The sequence below is a fragment of the Daphnia magna genome, linkage group LG9, assembly GCF_020631705.1.
Source record: "Daphnia magna isolate NIES linkage group LG9, ASM2063170v1.1, whole genome shotgun sequence".
In the NCBI taxonomy this organism is placed as follows: domain Eukaryota; kingdom Metazoa; phylum Arthropoda; class Branchiopoda; order Diplostraca; family Daphniidae; genus Daphnia; species Daphnia magna.
This window is the reverse complement of record NC_059190.1, coordinates 6,423,956-6,444,715: the sequence shown is the minus strand read 5'-3', so window position 1 is coordinate 6,444,715 and position 20,760 is coordinate 6,423,956. Positions and strand designations below refer to the sequence as shown.

Here is a 20,760-nt window from a genome sequence, read left to right as displayed (position 1 = left end):
TGTACCATATGGCTGGAAAAGAAACACATCTATACTGACTTCTGGGGTTGGCAAACTCCAAGTCAATCAATAGTGCCAATAGAAGTCAATGCACATGAATGTGAAAAAATGCGTGATTCCCGATTGTGCCATGGCAAAAGCATGGACTACTTAGGAAACAATAAGTGGTCGTTCGAACGTATTCCAAATGTGCAGGGTAGCTGGCTTCAAGTCACAGCTGATCAGCTGATCAACTGTCGATTAGAAGAAGTTACTTTAGAAACTGAGTGCGCTAACTGTACGATAAGTTCACCCATTGGCGATATACCGGGAGGGATCAACGGATCCGTTTCTCACAACCTAGTGACCATTGTCTGGAAAGAATCGTTAAGAGAAGTTCAACAGTGCAAACTAAGGCTTGTGGAAACAGGTATCGCTCAACGTTACCTGACTAACAACAGTGAAATAGAAAGAATTCGCGACGTCGAACAACAACTTGACTTTGTTTACAATACAACTAACAAGGAATATTGTAATTCATCCGAAAAAAGTTACAAACAAGTAATCGGAATGGACAAAGTTATTTTACGTTTACATTCTTTAACTGATACCAATACTCATCCGAGTAACCCACTGGAAGAAGACATCGAAAAAATTGCTGACATTATCCGGGCTAAAATCAGCGGAGCGGCACATTCTCAATACGCACGAGACCGAACTACCGATGGAATAAATGGAGTGGCTCGAGAAATTCGAGCTCTGCAATGTAAAAATCGAGTGCTGGCACACAAAACTGCTATCGCCACCGCACAACACAGTGGATGGCTTGCTGCCAGTTACCTTAATTTACCCACATGTAGCAAATTGATAGCCACTGGTGAATCGATCAGCGTCTATCAATGCTCCCCGAAAAATTCAACGATCACCACTGAAATCACAAGCTGTGGTCCTCCACCCAAACTCGGCGACTACACTTTAGACACTGAAGAATGGGAACTGACGCCTTACACCCCCTGTTACTGGCACAAAAATTTCGTCAACATTAACGGCCGAGCACATTTCTACAAAAACAGTTCTTGGCATCCAATCGTCCCCGGTGTAATAATCCAAGGACATAGTTTGATCAACACTTTGCCGTATGAAATTGATAAGCTACTCGCACTAAGTTTACACCCCGCGCTAACCCCCCACCAAATGAGCACCGCAGCTGCAATCGCCGAGATAATTGCTGCTGCTAAAGAAGAACATAGCATCGACCTTTGAAATCCTTTTCACATGAGCACTCTTCTTTCCTCACTCCAAAAAGAAAAGAACGTTTCCCTGTCGTCTAAGATTCTTAGTTGGTCAAGTAGCATTTGTAGTCTTCTAGGGATGGGATTTATCGGATTCTTTTTCTTTCATTTTTGTGGAGTAGGTTCCCTTATTGCAAGATACATACCTTGTTGTTCTTTTCTAAGTACTTGTAACCCTTTCACTTGCTTCACCAAAACATCTGATAATGATATAGAAGTAGGCCACCCCGCGTTATTAAACCCCTCAAATCTATCCCCGCCCATTACTATTGTAAACTTACCCGCCTCTATTCAACAACCCGCCCCGGAATTTTTTGCCCCATCAGCCCCTTTTCTACAAGGAGAGCCTCCACGCAACAAATTCCACCGGGACGCACTAAGACAAGCGCATCGAGAAGCAGCTGTTCTGTTGAATTAATTAATGTTGTTTTCTTTGTTTTGTTTTGACTCACTTTCTATTCCGTTCCAAATTTGACCTTGATTGATTGCGAGACGCAATCTTTTGGAACCGGATAGCTATGTAAAGAACCAAAACAATTTCTTCTTTATTATTTTCCTTATTTTTACCTACCTTTATTCTTACGTAACATTAATTTTTTATACGCCCCTCTTTTCTATGTAATTTCTTCCTTAGACGTCTTACAGACTGATTTACCCTTCAAACGTTTCAAACTTAATTTTCTTGTAGTTCGACCTTCACGAACCCCGTATAAAAACTAGTTGTTCTATAGAAAATAGAGCGAGACACATTTTCACAGTTCAGTTCCTAAAGAGTTGTTCCCCAATTTTTTGTGCTACTGAAATATACTTTCCAAGAAACGACAATGAAAAAGTAAGTTAAAATATTAATACCTTACAATAGAGACTCCGGCTGACGCTGCTTTTGACGCAGCCGCTCCTCTAGTGGAATGAGCCAAGAAGATAGATGTGTCTATGCCAGCTTCTTTTAGCTGGTCTTTGATCCAGCGGGCTATAGTAGAACCCGTTACCGGGCTATGAGGTTTATTTGAACCAATAAACACGCCTGAATTGTTGAGAGATGACCGAAGGTTGGCCGTTCTTTCTAAATAAAAGCGGAGGCATGCCACCGGACCAATAAGTGGGTTTTCCCACTCATCCAGCGAGTATCTCATGAGTGGACCGGAACTCTGGCTCTTTCGAAGGACCCCTAGGTTAAAAAAATACTTTTGTGGCAGAGAACGAAACAGAGTCGAGCTGGATGGAATTCAGCTCGGAGCATCTGAGGAGTGTAGCTAAGGCTTATAGAGTGACTGTTTTGCGGGCCAGTTGGATAAGTGACATATTCCTTCCGGTCGTGGAGACGAAATTATTGATGACCACGGATGGGTCCCATGTAGCGGCTGTATTTAGGAATCGGGGGCTTGCCTTGGTAGATGCCCTTCATCAGCTGGATTACTAGTGGGTGCTTTCCGACATCCTTGAGGCCTGAAGCGGTTAAATTAAGGGTGGAGGATAACATAGACCTATGAACATTAGTTGTATTGTAACTCTTGCCCTCTTTAAACATTCCGGCCAGGAAGCTTAGTACCTCCTTTACACCACTAGACATGGGATCAGCATCCCGTCTATGGCACCAATCACACCAGTTGACCCACGCCGACTGATATGCAGCGTTGGTATTCGCTCTTGGTTCGGATAATAACAGCTCGATGACTTCATCCGGAAACCCTTGGCTTTTGAGGCATCCCCCGATAGTTTCCAGGCGACTAGTCGGATTGAATAGTTGGCTGTGAGCTGGTGACATTCCCCCAGCGGGTATGTCAGCAGATCTTTCTCTGGGTGTAGCATGCGTGGGGTGTCCGTCGCCAGTTTCAGCAAATCTGGAAACCAGGGTTGGCTCAGCCAAAATGGTGTTATTAGAATTATTGTTGCCTTCTCCTGGATCAACTTCGTTAGGCAGCTCGCGATTAAGTTGAACGGGGGGAAGGCGAAGGCTTTGAAAGACTTCCAGTTCAATGTAAATGCGTCCGTCATCCATGCGCCCGGCTGAGGGAAACGGCTGACGAATATTGGAAGTTGCGCGTTCCATGCGTTGGCGAATAAGTCTACTTCCGTCTTCTACGTCTGATGAATTTTTTTGAATGCGGATGTGGATAGTTTCCAATCGCCTGTTGCTACAGGTTTGCGGGACTCTGCGTCGGCTACAAGATTCAACGAGCCTGGAAGGTAGATGGCGTGAAGATCGATTGACCTGGCTTCACTCCATGAATTGATCTCCAGGGCCGTTTCGCAAAGGGCGCCTGACTTTAAGCCGCCTTGTCTGTTGATGTAGGATACTGCCGACGTATTATCTATGTTAATCTCGATTGATGTAAAAGATGCCGAGGTGGCGAAGCATTTAATTGCGTTAAAGGCTGCTATCAATTCCAACTCATTTATGTGTCGGCCTGAATCGGTTGTGGTCCATGGGCCACCAGTTCTCACGTTATCACTGACAGCTCCCCATCCGGAAAGGGAGGCATGAGAGCATATAAAAATTGAGGGGGGAGGTGCGGTCAGTTTCCGCCCTGCCGAGAAGGATGCCTTCAACATCCACCAGTCTAGGTCGTCCCTGGCTTTTGGCGAAAAAGGAAACCGGGCTGAGAGGTCACCCTTAGCCGATTTTGAATTTATTGCGTAGAAGGCCTGAAGATTTCTGCAGTGCGCCGGAGCGTAATTTACTGAATGAGCGGCCCAGTTTAGAATCCCTAGCAATGAGGCTAAATCTTGGAGTGATGGAGAGCCCGACTTGTACGCAAGAGTACACATTTCCTTTAATTTTTCTACTTTCTTTGATGGGAGGGAGAAAGTCATAGCGATCGTATCTATGCCTAAACCGATGTACTCGAGAGACTGAGTTGGCAACATTCTTGACTTTTCTTCGTGAATAACGAAACCGAGTGACAAGAAGAGGTGGAAAACTTGATTAACAGCCTCTTCAGCTGATTCTTTGGAATGGCCTATGATTAGTATGTCGTCGAGATAGATGACGAGACGCACGCCACGCTGTCTAAGGAAGCTAACGATTGGTTTCAGCAGTTTGGTGAACACCCCGGGTGCTGGACCGAGGCCAAATGGCATTGAAATGAATTTAAAAAACTTCTCTCTCCATTTGAACTGAAAGAGAAACCTGTGTTCTGGGCAGAGGGCAATGGTAAGGTAGGCGTCCTTCAAATCTATTTTTGCTAGCCATTCCCCTTGCCTCACCGCGTGACGCACGGTATTTACGCCCTCCATTTTAAAATGTTGGTGTGGGATGAACTGATTTAAGCCTTTTAAATTCACAATCGGCCTCCATCCCCCCGAAGATTTTGGTACAACAAAGAACCCGCTTATGAAACCGACACCGTCTGAAGGGGTGATGGCCCCTTTTCGAAGTAGAGAAGAAATGTCGCAAATCTCTAGTTGTTGATCGTTCATTACTGCTTTACGTGGGATGTTTTGTTGGGTGGGAGTGGAGATGAAATCGAGACTGAGGCCGTGTTCGACCGTACGCAAAACCCACGGGTCGGAGGTGATTTTAACCCAATTGTTAATGAAACGGGAGACTTGACCGCCAAAAGAGTGAGATGAATTTGTAATGTACCTGTCACGTTGAGCGGTTTAAGGGTAGGAATTTCTCGGTCGCTGCTGATTGAAAGTAGAGTCTCTAGCAGGGCCCGGGTGGCGATCCTTGGTGGGTGGAGGCTTCTTGTTGACCTTGGAGATGCCTACGAGGGTAGATTGCGCCATCGCTTCGTTAACTAGGTGACGTAAAAACTTCCGACCGAAGAGGTCTTCTCCTCCCGACCAGATATCGCTCCTATCCAGAAGATTCATGAACTCGGGGTAGACTTGGGCGAGGATGTTTTGCCGGCGAGATTTGATAATATCTCAAAAAAGTGTGGCCCAAAGCCGGATTGCGCTTTGGGTTGCGATGGAATCGCTTTTCTTCCTCTACTTTAAATTGGCGCGACTGGCTAGATACAAAAGAGGCTTGATTAAATCCAAAATTTTGTAAGACAATTTCTTGAGCGTCTTCTCCGTCGGATCTATGTTGGTATTAGAAGCGTTGGAGTTTTTTGAAGCTTTCAGTCGTAGATAAATAGATTCGTCCAGAGTGGGGTTTACGAGAAACTCGGACTTCCGCTTCAGGGTAGGTTTAAACGCCTCCCTACAGGCTTTAACTTTTTCGTCCTTGATGCCTGTGACGATCCATTTGGCGAGTGAAGTGGACCCTGATTTGGAAAATTCGAATTTTCGAGTGCTAAATTTTGAAAGAAAACTAGAATCTGAGCTAGACGAGTCGGTGGAAGACTCAGAGCTTGAAGAGTTTGAGTTGTCAGAACCTAAGCCTGATGACATTCTTGCTTGGGAGCTAAATCAGATCTGAGGTCTACAGAGATATAAGCCCACCACCTTAGTTCCAAATTTGCTTAAAAGAGCTGAATAAACAAGGTCAACACTATATAGTTGATGAGAACGGAATTTACAATAATATGGAACAACAAATTAAAATGAATTGACGTAGCTTACATTATACTGTATTCTTCTAAATCATTTCACGTGGGTCACATTAAGTACAATATCTAGAAAACACCCATCTCCACACGAAGTAAACCTGCGTATTGGCACAAAAATAACTTTGTTTAATAGCAAGTAACTGCCCCGAGTGAGGTTTGAACTCACGACCTCAAGATTATGAGACTCGTGCGCTGCCTACTGCGCTATCGCGCCGTGACAGCAATAACAAAAATTACAATATAAAAGAGGACAATGTTTCGTAAGGTATATTAAAGAAATAATTGAAATTTCTATCCCAGAACGCGGTATGTAAGCGCGGTAGCTCAGCCGGAAGAGCGCGGGACTTTTAATCCTGAGGTCGAGGGTTCAAGTCTCTCATCGGGGGTAGTGCTTCGAATGTTGCTTTGTGGCTATTAAATTTCACACGTAGTTACTGCATAGATGAAAAGTTCTTGTTTATGGATAAGTGTTAGTCAAGTGAAGTTTGATTCTGCTTATAGACGAGGTGACCAAGTGGTTAAGGAGATGGTATGCTAATCTATTATGCATTGCACGCCTGGGTTCGAACCCCATCTTCGTCGATTAGTATTCTTTCTTTTAATGACGAATTACTGGCGCATCTCGCTACCGTGTTGTTGTGAAAACAAACATTGATTGCTGTATATTCTGGATGAAAGGTCGGTGTTTTAAACGGGTCCTAGGGTGTAATGATTAGCACTTCAGACTCTGACTCTGATAATCTTTGTTCAAGTTTCAGTAGGGCCTATTATTATAAGAAACCAAAGGAAAATATGGTTGTTTATTCTCCTATTCGTAGAAGATATTCTCGTGGTAAACGCCACCTTTTCTTCTTTAAAAGTTTCCACCTGTACCCTTTAAACTTATTCCTTCAGTCAACGGTTTAATTATCTCCTCTGAGTCCTTTAAATTGGTAGTTACCAGAGGGATCGTTCAACGATCCCGAAAGGTAACTGTAATTGTATGAGAAATAAATGAAGAGATGACCCTAAGGGTGTAGACTACATATATTTAGCTTTATAAAGAAAACAAAGGTGGGGTAAGCTACCCGTTTCCTCATGCCTGTACACGCCCCCAATACTTCAGACTTATTTGCTATCACAGAGCGTGTACCGGCCAAATTACAAATCAAATATGGTGCTCTTCACACTTCACTGACATGGACACAAATGACTACAGGATCCAATAATGGGTAACTGAGAGGGAGCAGAGAAAAACCTGATAAAGCTTGAGTCAGGGAAAAAAACTCTGTCCCAATTTTCAGTCCCGACAAAACACAAAAAACGAACACAGGCAGTCCAAACAAAACAAAAATTTTAAGGCATGATCACGGCATAATTTTTTAACGGGTATTGTCTTCTTCCATGGCTCGTCTCTCGTGCTGTGCTGTTCTTTGTCATTTTCCTCTCCAATTTACCGACCCGCTTGGCTTGGGTTAACGTTATTTCTGCCTCTAGAGTAACCTCTGGTCTTTCGACCACGGAATGGTCTGTAATGTTACAAATTCAAATGAAACTATAAATAAATGAAAACTGGTTGGCAAAGGTTTGGTGACTGACCCTTAGGGTCGTCTCTTGATTTATTTCTCATACAATTACAGTTACCTTTCGGGATCATTGAACGATTCCTCTGGTAACTACAAATGTGTCTCGAAATTACATTTCGATAGACCCTAAGGGTGACTTTAAAGCTTGTTGGTTTCGTTTAATTTTTAATTTTGTCAATGGACAATCCACACCGACGCGCGATTGTAAAATCGGTTGAATTTCGCCTTATTCGCCCAATTTCCGGTCCTTACTACCGAGTCGATCGGTACCCCCTCATTAACCGCTTCCGAAGCGGCCGCGCTTCTTGTGGAGTGTGCTCCAAAATTCGCCGTGTCGACGCCCGCTCTTCCCAAAACCGATTTGATCCATCGGCTTACCGTGTTAGCCGTAACCGGTTTGTGAGGCACGACGAGCGCAATAAGCAAGCTGCCTTCGTTTGACTGAGACTGAAGCTGATTCGTACGCTCCAAAAAGTTTTTAAACGTCAAAACTGGGCATAATTCGGGGGTTGGGTTACTCGCTATAGTAAACGATTTAAGCGGTCCCTACCGCTGTGCCTTCCTTAACTGTCTCAGCGCGAATTTCACTCCACCTACATCTCCGAACCTAATAGAGTGATAGTCGATCGCCGCCAATTCGGATACTCTCATTAGTGTGGCCAACGCCAAAAGTGTGACCAACTTGCTTCCCAATGCTTTCAGCGCCAGATGTTTGTTTTCACCTAGCGATGCAATGTAAGTAAATACTTGATTAGTATCCCAGATACTGCCATATTTTGGACGCGGAGGGTTGAAATGGTAACATCCTTTTAACAGCCTAGTGACTAATGGATGTTTACCTATCGCGAATCCTTCAATTGGACCTAATGTTTTTGATAGCACCGATCGGTGAAGGTTTACTGTGCTATAGCCCGAGGCGAGTAAGTCCGTGCAATATTGCAAAATGTCCGCTAAAGTTGCCGACAAGGGATCCGTACCCCTCCCCACACACCAATTTGTCCAATTTCGCCACGCGGAATCGTATGCGGCAAGCGTTCCTGGTTGGTTACCGGCCATGAGAAGGCTGACCACTGATTACGAAAAACCTTGGTCACGCAATTGTCGCCTGGCAATCTCCACACGGCCAGGTGCAATGCATTCGTCGCTAACAAGAGGTGTGGCTCCTGGAGCGCTGATGTAAGCATATCCAGTTCCGGATGAAGGAGCAAAGTCACGTCGCAAGCTAATTCCAGAAGAACGGGAAACCATGGTTGTCCTGACCATATAGGGCAAACAAAAACTGCGTCAGCTTTTTCTCTCCGAATTTTTTCTAAGCATTTAAATATAAGCGCAAAGGGGGGGGGGGGAATATAACCAGAGAGACCCTTCCAATTAATGGAAAACGCGTTAGTTCCCATCGCTTGCGGTTGCAGCCTTCAAGACATGTACGACGATAGCTAGGCGTTGCAGTGAGACGCAAAAACGTCTACTTTAGACAACCATATTCCCTGCACTTTTTTGAAGACCGATGGCTTCAACATCCCGTCGCCCGCGTCTGGGCCCGCTCTAGACTCCTCATCGGCCACCACATTTAGCTTGCCTTGAAGATGAACTGCTTCAATGGCTATGTCCCGCTTCTCACACCATCCGATGAGTGCAGCCGATTTCTTAGTCAATGCTTTCGATCTGGTGCCGCCCCCGTGGTTAATATACGCTATCGCTGTAATATTATCCAAGTAGATCCTTATGGAAATATTCTCTGATAGTGTGGCAAAAGCTTGGACTGCATACAATGCGCCCAGCAATTCCAGTTCGTTTATGTGTTTCTCGGTATCCGCCCTCGTCCAAGAGCCTCTTGTTCGTACCTTATTACCTTAGCCCCAACCCGTCATCGAGGCGTCTGAAAAAATTTCCAAGTCCAGCACGTGCGGAAAAAACACCTTATCCCTGCCGCGACTTAAGTTGCTAGACCACCACTCCAGATCCGACCTTGCTTCCGCCGACAGCAGGCATCTAACTTGCAGATTAAATTTAGCGAACCTGGCTTGTTCAATGTACAGCGCTTGCATTCTTCGAAAATGCGCCTGCGCAAACGGAATTGTCGGAATCGCCCACGTGAAATTTCCCATTATCGACGCCATTTCGCGCAACGTAATCGCACCTCTCGCCAGAGCCGCACCGCATTTGGTCTTAACCGCCGACGCTTATTCCGTCGGTAGCGCAAACGATAATTTGATCGAATTGATCACCAGCCCCAGATACTCCAGTATCTGAGCTGGCTCTGTGATAGATTTCTCCCAGTTTATAAAAAAACCAAAGTTCTGCAACAAATCAATTACTTTCTTGACGTCATTCTTGGCGCTTTCCTTTGACGAATTTACAATCAAAATGTCGTCGAGGTAAATTATCATTCTCAGCCCTTTCCTCCTCAGATAGGCTGCCACTACTCTCAGAATCTTCGAAAAACACCTTGGTGCGGGCGCTAATCCGAAAGCCAGACAGTTGAACTGATAAATACGCCCCCTCCATGCGAAGCGTAAAAATCTATGATGGGATGGGTGAACAGGAACCGTTAGATACGCGTCCTTCAAATCCAACTTCGCCATCCAATCCCCTTTTCTTAGAATGAAATGCGCGGAGTCTAAATTCTCCATCTTGAAATGCTCATATCTAATGAACGCATTCAACGGCTTCAGATTTACGATCGGTCTGAAGCCAGATTCCATATTTTGGAATCACGAATAATGAACACACGAAACCGTCGGAAGCGTCTTTCGAGATTTCAACTACGGCTTGCTTTCGAAGCAATTCGTCAACTTCTCTGTCGCATACGCTCAACATTTTGGCCGACATTACTACTGAACGGGGGGGTTTTACTTGCTTCGGCGTTCTCAAAAAATCCAATTTAATCCCCTTCGCCACACTTTCTAATACCCAAAAATCGTCAGTTACGCTCTCCTAAATTTTTTAAAAATTTAACAAACGCGAACCCACATGCTCTACGTGACCGGTTGCCACAGATTTAATGCTACTACTGACGTTTCTGTTGACATACCTATCTCCTCCACTCAACCATGACTTGGTCGTCGCCGTCCGAACCCACTTGCCAGCACCATTCTGTCTTCCATCCGGGTACGTTTGTGGGGCGTCCACTCTCCTCGGCCGCAAAACCCGGGTCGACTGGCCTGGGTGACTCGCTGCTTTCCTTCTACCCGCCTGGGCCCTCTCCCTAGCTGCTGCCGAGTTAGCCAACGGGCATCCTGAGTCGCTTCCTTCAGCATCGACTCGAGGAATTTCTCTGTAAAAAGGAGCTCGACAGCCTCCTTTCCAGGAGCATAAGCGCTAGGAGTTGACAGGAGGAAATCAAAAGCCGGGTCCACCAACGACACAACCGACCGTCTTCGCTTTTGCGTGATATAGTGGTACGCACGACCCCACTGCTGCAAAACCGCTTGCACAGCTATCTTGGCCTGTGCTTCCTCTTCTCCTTCGTCCAGAGCGCAGACTTTGCAGTACAGGTCGATCAGAGGTGGAGCAATGTCCATGATCTTCAACTGTGTCGCAATGTGCGCTTCTTCCGCCGCACATACCGCTTTCACACAGTTCTTGTCTTTAGCGTGCCTCAACATAAAGCTATCTAACTTGGGGGGTTTGATAGAGAAGGATGGATCTTCAAATTCCAGCGTATACTTTTTTTATATGGCCTTCGATTCTTCCGTCGATAGCCCGCTGGTCTGCCAAACCCTAATCTCGTCGCTGATTTCCTTCGAAACCGTTGTTGACGACTCAACCAGAACGATCTCTGACTCCTCCTGCGTCCCCTTCCCCCCACCTCCGGAATTCTCCTGCCGATCCTCCCTTTCGCGTTGCCCTGAGCTACCAAACCTGGCTTCATTATCAAGATAATGATGCTGGTCTTCAAAGCTTCGACCATACTGGCTCTCCAAATTATGATTATAACGGTGGTCAGGGTAGAATTCAGGTTGCTCATGTGTTAGGGGGTAGAAATACGGATCAAAATTACGATAGTCTCCACGAGGCGAACGCTCCCTGTCTGGATAAACGTACGCACCGTAATATCCTCACTGCCGATTTTCCCACTGTTCACGCGCCCTAAACTCAAAATCTCGGGCTTCTTGTTCACTAGTAAAGTACTTGCCGGTTCTTGCGTCGAACAATTTTCTTCTACCGTAAAAATCCGACATCTTGACTGTTCAAAAGCTAAAATAAGTCTGAAGTATTGGGGGCGTGTACAGGCATGAGGAAAGGAGTAGCTTACCCCACCTTTGTTTTCTTTAAAAAGCTAAATATATGTAGTCTACATCCTTAGGGTCTATCGAAATGTAATTTCGAGATACAATTGTTTTAACCTTGATAGCTAAACCGTATAAATGATTCTTCCCCTTTCTCCTTTCCCAAACTTCTTTGTCCACAACTTTAATTTCTTTTTCTCGCCAAATACAACTTAGATACACAATATGGAACAGTAAATAAAAATGAATTGACGTAGCTTACATTATACTGTATTCTTCTGAATCATTTAACGTGGGTCACATTAAGTTCAATATCTAGAAAACACCCATCTCCGCACGAAGTGAACCTGCGTATTGGCACAAAAATAACATTGTTTAATCGCAAGTAACTGCCCCGAGTGAGGTTCGAACTCACGACCTCGAGATTATGAGACTCGCGCGCTGACTACTGCACTATCGAGGCGTGAGATCTATAACAAAAATTACAATTTAAAAGAGTACCATGTTTCGTAAGGTATATTAAAGAAATAATTGAAATTTCTATCCCAGAACGCGGTAAGTAAGCCCGGTTAGCTCAGCAAGGAGGACGCGGGAATTTTAATCCTGAGGTCGAGGGTTCAAGTCATTTATCGGGCGTAGTACTTCGAATGATAGCTTGTCTGTTAAGTTACAAACGTAGTTACTGCATAGATGATACAAAGTTATTGTTTACGGACAAGTGTTAGTCAAGTGAAGTTTGATTGTTCTAATAGACGAGGTGACCGAGTGGTTATGTTAATGGACTGATAATCCAATATGCCATGTACACGTGGGTTCGAATCCCATCCTCGTCAAAAATTGATTTTTCTTTTAATTACGAATGACTGTTCCATCTCGCCACGGTGTAGTTGTGAAAACAAACATTGATTGCTGTATATTCTGGATCGGAGTAAAAAACGGTTTCTTTCCGTTAATGTTGATACTTTATTAAACGCCATCTAGTGGTAAATTTTGATATTTCATCTCGTACACACTGATAGCTATTTTTTGAAACACGAACAAGGGAAGTGTAGAGCAGTTCTTTACCAGCAGTGATTTAACCGATGAATGTGAATTTTTATTTCATAGAATACTAGTGGCTCAATGAACACGATGGTTACCAGTCAAATATTCTTAATTAAAGAAATCATCCATTTTTATTTGTTAATTAATGGACAACGCAAAACCCCTAGCCCCCGACGCAAGGTCCCAATGCCTATTTTATATTCAATGTAACCCTGACTTAAGACCCCGTGCCTTAAAATGTCTTCATATATTACCGACTTTAAGTCCATGTCCCCCGACACAATGTCCCTGTGTTGTTTGCCATTAAATATTATCCTGACTCAAGACCCCGTTTTCCAAAATTTGCCAACTATTCCTAACTTTAAACCACAGATACAAGTCCCCGTAATTTTTGTAAACGAATTTTTTTTTTCGACCCAAGACCCCTTGTTTAATCATGTTATACTTATAGTAACATCGACTTGAAGTTCCCGATTAATAACCCAAAAATTAAAATAGGAAAAAAAAAACATTTGAAAGACATACCACCTTCTCACATTGTATTAAGGAGAGCCTGATTCAACTGATGAATTTTAGAGTACCACCACCTCGTCTAAGAGTACCACAGCGGTAATTAAACTGGGCAGAAGAATTAACCAGCGCAGAAGATATCGTGAAACAGGTACCACTATGCACATAACTCTATCGGGTGGATTAAGAAACTCAAAACAATTTCATCAAAGAGGTTAGTATAAAAATAGACATTAATGGCTTTTATATCTGATTTTTACACTTATTCAAAAGGGTGGCGGTGATGTGGATGCTCACTCACAATAATGTCCTGCGTTTCATCGGCATCCTTTAAAAATATAAACGTCTTAATCTATTGACTGAATTTATCGCTGAGAGATTTACCTTAGTAAAGATAGAAGGTTATGCCGTGATTATGGGCCCCAAACTGTTTATTGTTTCCCCAGGGGTTCCAGCCGGGTTTTGATTGGCTGCGAATTAAGTAGAATTATCGTGTGTAAACAGGGGAGTTGTTCGTTTTCATTTACTTTTTATCTGATTCGCCGAATTCAACTTCGTGCTAATGGATTGTTTTTAAATATGTAGGTTTGTTTGTTAATTTTATTTTTTTTTTTTTGTTTGATTGAAATTCAAATTTTGGTCGTGAAAGTCGGGTTCTGATTGGTTGGTGGCAGGTTGGTGGATTTAGGGACCCTCCTGTGGACGGGTTTTCGTTTTTTTGGTGAAATTTTATTCCAGTTGGATTCTTCATGTAAAACTGTATGGAATAGAGTAATTTTTGTGATGAAAGGTTGGTTTGTTAATTTTTAATTTGTGTTTGTTTAGAAACGACGAGGGCGGCTGTCGTTTTTCATATGTTTTTTATGTTCAGCCCACGCAGCCCCACATAAATCTCGAAGGCCGACACCCAGTGGCGTTTTTGCTGGTGGAACGCTAAAGGGATTATTGCATGATTCAAATGTGCCATTGCCATGGGAACAACGAGTCTCATTCTCCAAAGATATAGCTGCTGGAATGGCTTACCTCCATTCGAAAAGCATGATGCATCGTGATCTAAATTCCAATAATTGTCTTATAAAAGAAGATTGTTCGGTAATGGTGGCTGACTTCGGCTTGGCCAGGATTATGTGATCCGATAGTCCGTGACGGATCATAGCGCAACGTTTATAACGCAAATTAACCCAACGGCCGTGGGTTGATAAGATGTGGTAATAACACGACGCCTTCACCGTCCGAACGACGACAGAAGAAATACGAAAGGAACAAAAGATATACTGTAGTAGGCAGTCCTTATTGGATGGCGCCTTAAATGTTAACGGGCAAGAAATACGATGAAAAAAGTGGACGTTTTTAGTTTTGGCATTGTTTTTTTCTTGCAAGGTACGTGGCAGAGCTTTTTCAAGTAGAAAAGTTAAAGTAAATTTCGTTGAATTGTGGTAGATTCGGATTATTTTTAGCGATCAGATGACTTCGTTCTCAATCAGACTTCATTTCGTGAAAAATTTTGCTTCAATTATCCGGAACCATTGTATCGAATCGCATTCGTATGTTGCGATCTCAGTCACGACAAGCAGCCACCCTGCAAAGTCATTGAGTTCTGGCTTGAAAGTTTAGCACTCCATATAGCCGAAGGTGCGGCCATTCCACAGATTCTTCTCATCGATATTTATACCTACAACGGTAGGTTGGATCGGAAAATTTTATTTTTTGAAATTCAAAAAATCAGCCGAGCAATTTTATTTATCTGTGTTTTAATATGTTATGTTCAAAATTTGGGGAAAATTGAACCATTGGTGTGTCCCCGCCGCTTGTTTATGTCTTGAAAAAATGCGGAAAATTTGGTACCTGTCACAGGTTTTTTTTAATAAAATCTGTACCTTACAAGCATTTTTTTTTTTATTATATGTCTTATTAACAGTATGATAAGCTTTAAGAAAATGTTTTCAGATTTTTAAAATTATTACTAGTTACTGAGAAAATTTAATAAAACTATAAAAATTGGGTGGTTTTTCTTTTCTTATGAGAAATTCCACTGTGGCGCTGCTAGTCTTAAGCAAGAATTCAATTTTCTCAATGACTGTAAAAGTAAATGGCATCAAGCTATATACAATTTTAAAGCCAAAATGATGAGCTATATGCTAGTTACTTTTGAAATTCAAATATAATTTGTTTAACACACAAATTATTCCTTGAAAAAAAAACTGTTATCGCCACCACAAGCCGCGGGAAATTAAAATTTGTTGTCCAAGAAACAAAAGATATGCTGTAATATTTTCAAATTTCGTTTCATTTTAACACAGTACAAAAATGTGTTTGACATTCTCAGTTGACCTTGCTTATTGCTCATCTTAGGGCTCAAGGACGTTTGAGAAATCACACCATACGGAAATCCCTCCCCTCCAACATAATTTTCCCTGCGGTTATTGTGTGATTCATCACCCCAGCCTCATTCAGTCCATCATTAAGACCACGCGGCCAGTGTTAACGTGTAAGTTAAAGACTCTTTGTTGTGTGATCTAATCATTAACGAAATGAGAAAGACTCGGAGTGAAACTGTTGATGTCGTTGTTGGGCAGCCAGCAGGTTTGCCTAACAGACAGCTACCAACTAAACTTGACGTTTTAAAAGCGTATTTATTCAAACTTAACTTGTCAGCTTGTGATGATAAAGAAGTGAAATGCGAAATCTATTCCGATCTTGTCGATGAGATTAAATAATATTTGGAAAATGGCTTCATTGCCACCGACGAGTAAAGATCTTATTTGGAAAAACGTGCAATATTTAGTTCAAAAGTACTCCTCGTTTTCTCATTCGTTAAATAGTAAGCGTGATAATAAAGGGAAAATTGACTTGTATCTCAGTGAATTGAGTTATCGATTTGATGTGTGTTCTTGCCCCTGCTTTAAATCAAAATTTGGGAAACTAGTCGATTGGAACAATGTGAAATCTACCGACTGCTTTTGTGTCTCTCTTGGTAGCAAAATTCCTGAGACAGAATGGAACTTTTATGTCGATCAGCAATTAAATCGCCAATTGTTTATTTCAAACAGTGTTGACAAAACCGCATCAGAGCAATTACGAAAAAGGAAACTTAAAATAGACAACCAGAAAGAACGTGAAAAAAGGAAACGTGAATATTCTTCAGAAGTGGCTCGTCCAGAATCCGCGCAAGATAATGTACCTATTGAAGTGTCTAAATTAAGACCACACCGTCAAGACAGTCATGGTGAATTTCCATGTGACTCTTTCAGTTTACATGTTGAAGATGGGCACGAACTAGACGAAGACTATAAAAGTGAAGTCATTCAGAACAGAACTGAGTACCAAAACCTTATTGCAGCTGCGAGGAGATTCGGAATTTCCAATCGTGCAGTCTGTGTTTTAGGAAACGCAATGTTAAAAGATCTTGGTAGGCCTATATTGATATCTATAAATTAATTTTTTTTGTATTGATTTTATTGTTGATTCTAGGTGTTTCGAATGACTGGAATCGGTTGTGTCACAGTAAGGTTCAGCGCATGTTCGAGAAATACGGGAGTGAGTTGGTTGCTGAAATTGATGAAACTCGAAAGGAAGTGATTTGTTTGATGTTCGACGGAAGAAAAGACCAGACTTTAACCAAGACTATCCTATCTAATCGCGGGGGCATCGAAATAAGAGAAGTAGTTACTCAAGATCACTACGTTGTTGTAGAAGAACCAGGGAGTGTTTATCGAAATCATTTTGCACCAGCTAGTGGAAAAGCTTTGGACATAGCCAAAGAAATAGTCAAGTTTTTAACAACAATAGAATCGGAACAATTGCTTTGTGTCATTGGTGCAGACGGAACAGCGGTAAATACTGGATGTAACAACGGTGTGATTAGAAAGGTAGAAGAAACCCTTGGCCGACCACTTCAATGTGCCATTTGCCAGTTGCACCTAAACGAACTGCCATTCAGGCATTTATTTGAACATATTGATGACAAAACAAGCGGCCCATTTTCATACAAAGGCCCAATTGGCCAGTCAATTATGGAAAAGGACGAAGAGCTCCGAATGAAACCAATCGTCAAGTTTCAGAGAATAAAAGGAAGGTTGAACCAACTTCCTACAGAAGTAATCGACAATTTCAGTAGTGACCAGAAATATTTCTATGAAATGTGCAAAGCAGTTCGTCAAGGCTCATTCCCAATTAGCTTAAGTGCTCGGAACCCTGGTAAGCTTTGCGAGGCAAGGTGGCTCAGAAAAGCTAACCGTATACTGAGATTGTACGTCAGCACATTGTACGTCAATCCTAGTGACAGCCCGAATAGGTAAAGAGCAGTCGAATATTACATAAAAAATTTCATAAACCTTATCTTTGGCTTCTTTTAATTCCTATTAGGCTAGCTAGAATTATTATGTACGTTTACGCTCCGTCTTGGTTTTTCATCAAGTCTTATCCCCGTCTTGTTGACGCTGCCAAAAATTTCTTCCAGCTCATAAAACTTTCTGCAGTGTTAAGACAAGACCAGAAGAGGGTTTTCCAAAGAATAATGCAGGTTAATTGTTTTTCTGCCCACCCTGAAAGTATTTTGATTGCCATGCTCACTGACGATGATCCATCTGTTCGTAAGAGGGCTGTTCTGAAAATTCTTAAAATAAGAAAAAAGAAAATTTCTGATTCAGTTCGGAAGTTTATTCGACCAAAAATCAAATTTAACGCAACATCTTACATCGACATTATCGACCGGAAAGTGGAATCCTTTACTGAACCCCATTTGACAATGTCGTTTACCAGAAATCAATTGTTGAAATCGGTGAAATCTGGTGAGATTCTTCAATTTCCTGATGTTCCTAACAATACCCAAGGCGTTGAACGGATGATTAAATTGGTTACAGACGCGTCAAAAACGGTACATGATCATGATAAACGCCACTTTCACATTTTGCAAACTCTAAAATCAAGACCATCTCTCACTCCTGCCATTTGTAACACTGAGCCAGTGAAAATAAACGAAATTCAAAACATTTCTCAAAAAATTCAAATTTCCCGAGGCTATGTGGTGGCGAAAACGGTTTTTTTTTTCAAGGAATAATTTGTGTGTTAAACAAATTATATTTGAATTTCAAAAGTAACTAGCATATAGCTCATCATTTTGGCTTTAAAATTGTATATAGCTTGATGCCATTTACTTTTACAGTCATTGAGAAAATTTAATTCTTGCTTCAGACTAGCAGCGCCACAGTGGAATTTCTCAGAAGAAAAGAAAAACCACTCCATTTTTATAGTTTTATTAAATTTTCTCAGTAACTAGTAATAATTTTAAAAATCTGAAAACATTTTCTTAAAGCTTATTATCCTGTCAAAAAGACATCTAATTTTCAAAAAAATAGCTGGTAAGGTACAGATTTTATTCAAAAAAACCTGTGACAGGTACCAAATTTTTCGCATTTTTTCAAGACATAAACAAGCGGCGGGGACACACCAATGGTTCAATTTTCCCCAAATTTTGAACATAACATATTAAAAAATTGATAAATAAAATAGTTTGGCTGATTTTTTGAATTTCAAAAAAAAAAAATTTCGATCCAACCTACTACACCGGTACATATTTTCATGCCAATTTTTGGCGTGTAGATGAAACGTTTATTAGTTTTTTTTCCGTAGGTCGAAGTTCCAGTTTGTCTGAATCGACGACACTGACGGAAAGCGTCTCGCCCGAGATACATACAGTACAAACCCTAAGATGACATAGATCTCAATAAAGACCGCAACCACCTAAAACAAACATCAAATAGCAGAAACAATGGTAACATTTAAAATTTTAATCCGTGTTGTTAACACGATCAGTGGGTAGTGGCAGATTGTTTTAAAGGGTCTCCTAGCGTAAATGTTAAACGTTTTCCCTGATGATCTTATAACAAGCTTGGGTTGTTTCTGAGGGAGAGAGCAAGTCCCGAATGGTGTTGGTATCGAAGGGGTCGACTTCTTTTTTTTTTGCCGCTTTTCTCACAATTGGATGACTAATCCTGGACGAAAGTCCGCACGTCATTCTTAATAAGAGTTGTTTGCATAGCCCAGTTCACATCATAAGTTCGATTCGAAAGATACAGATCATCTAGCGATTCTCTGCTTCGTTGAATCTTCTAGTTTTGATCAGTAACAGTTCTATTAATATTTCGATCCCTCTTTCGTGCAATATGGATATTGCAGTTCAGAGAGTACCTGGCAAACGCGCTGGCAGTTTCGTCTACGTGATGGAGGACAATTATATTTTCCATCTGTACAAAGAAAGGTCACAAGATACTTTCTCCCTCAACGTCCACTTTTAAGTAACAATTTTGTTTTATTTGTTATCCAGAGCTTTGCGATGTCGCAAACACAAGCATTATGCGTGCCTGGCTCGCTTGACCATGTCCGGTGAACGATTTTTTATGAAAGGTCATCATAGTCTTGCTAACGAGGAGAACGAGATAGCACGTATTGCTGTTGAAAACGACTGCAAACGGCGAGCTGCTGAGCAGCCTGTACGCCCCAAAGTGATTTTCGAACAAGCCAGACAAGAGTAGGTTTACCTTCTAACCTTGGTACGCTATAGTATTTCAAACTATTTTTTTTCTTACATTCATAGACATCAAAATGCAATAAAAGGGTTTGGTCCCAATTTAGAAAGAGCTATACAACGAGCAAGGCGTCGTCTGAAGCCGGCGATTCCGCATTCGTTTGATGAAGCAGAGCGAACTATAACAGGCTTTGATATGTACAGGTACAACTTAACAACCTTTTTATTTATTTATTTTCAAAGCCTATAACTAATGTTATTATTTGTGTCTTCCATAGAAAAACACTCAATCAATCAGCAGATTTCTTTCTTGGAAGAGTGTCGATCGACACTGGGAATGCTTTTATTTTCATCTCGCTCTACTGCCTGAAATTCGCACAACGAGAGAAATCCGATTAGATGGAACTTTTAAAACGGTTCCCAACCTATTTTATGAACTTTTCACGCTTCATGTTTTGGCGTATGGGAAAGTAATATAATATTGATAATTGAAACTTGATTTCAGTACTCTAGCAATTTTAAAATTTGGTCTCATAATCTTTTCCTGTTGCCTAGGTGTTGATGTCCAACAAAACAGCTGAACTCTATCGTATGGCTATCGATCGCATACTGCAGATTCTTTAAGAGGTCAACCCTGGGGATCACTTTGAAGTAGAAGTATTAATTTCCGACTTCGAATTAGCAATCATGGGTACGATGCAACAAGCTTTTCTAAACGCAAGAAGCCGTGGCTGTTGGTTTCACTATGCGCAGGTACCCTTTTAAGAATTTTCTACATAAAATAAATGTTTTCTTATCATTGATTGTTTTTTAGGCTATTTATCGTAGAGCCTACAAAGAAGGACTTCAAAGGGCCTATAGATCAGGTGGGGTCATAAAGAGTATCGTGAAGAAGCTAATTTCCCTCGCATTGCTACCGTTGAATCGAGCTTACGAAGGATTCCAGGTAAAACATAGTGATATAACTGGGTTTAATCCATGGAAAAATTTAACATTTTTCTCATTGCAGAATATAAGACACCGTACCGAGAACGCTCTTCTTGCCAAGAATCCGCAATCAAGAGCTGGAGTAGCACGACTTTTCCAATATATGGGAGGATATTGGTTCAC

The 20,760-nt window shown here is 41.8% G+C and overlaps 3 pseudogenes; 1 reads left to right on the top strand and 2 right to left on the bottom strand.

Moving 5' to 3' along the window:
• Positions 1–1,251, top strand: LOC116918627 (annotated as a pseudogene).
• Positions 1,252–3,350: 2,099 nt separating this feature from the next.
• Positions 3,351–5,615, bottom strand: LOC123466342 (annotated as a pseudogene).
• A 2,662-nt stretch (positions 5,616–8,277) lies between these two features.
• LOC116925334 lies at positions 8,278–10,862 on the bottom strand (annotated as a pseudogene).
• Positions 10,863–20,760: the final 9,898 nt, after the last annotated feature.